The sequence below is a fragment of the Physeter macrocephalus genome, chromosome 7 (genome assembly GCF_002837175.3).
Source record: "Physeter macrocephalus isolate SW-GA chromosome 7, ASM283717v5, whole genome shotgun sequence".
NCBI classification, from domain to species: Eukaryota; Metazoa; Chordata; class Mammalia; order Artiodactyla; family Physeteridae; genus Physeter; species Physeter macrocephalus.
In genome coordinates this window covers 24,550,541-24,551,192 of record NC_041220.1, presented here as the reverse complement: position 1 = coordinate 24,551,192, position 652 = coordinate 24,550,541, and positions in this window count along the sequence as shown.

Here is a 652-nt window from a genome sequence, read left to right as displayed (position 1 = left end):
GTGGCTGAACGCCCGCCTGCCGATGCAGGGGACACGGGTTCGTGCCCCGGTCCGGGAAGACCCCACATGCCGCGGAGCGGCTGAGCATGCGCGTCCGGAGCCTGTGCTCCGCAACGGGAGAGGCCACAGCAGTGAGAGGCTCGCGTACCGCAAAAAAAAAAAAAAAAAAAAAAAAAAGAATGACTTTTTAAACATAAGGAAGGAATTGTCTATGGAACCATAAATTACTCAATATATATGCAACGTGTATGAGTCACCAAGTATAAGACAGATCCATTGACACACTTGCATTTGCATACAACTGTCTACTTAGCGAGTGCTCGCCCTAGCGTGAACTCATTTCTCCGACTTCGCTGGGACTGAGGAAACATCATCACGATTTCTATAAAATTGGGCTTATTAAATGCATCCATATTGTTCATGAGTCATAGGAAACATGTTCATTTTCCTAGCTGTGTTGAAAGCTTCTTGGGGAACTGATGAAGCATTGCATAGAAAATGTTCTGGAATTCAGATGAAGACGTATTAGGATAAATCATTACTAGTTATTATATACTTATACATACTTAGAGAATACAGACCAGAAACTGATTAAATGCACAGTCTCTTATTTGATGTTTCTGTAGCAGCACCCAGCCCAAAACCTCCTGAG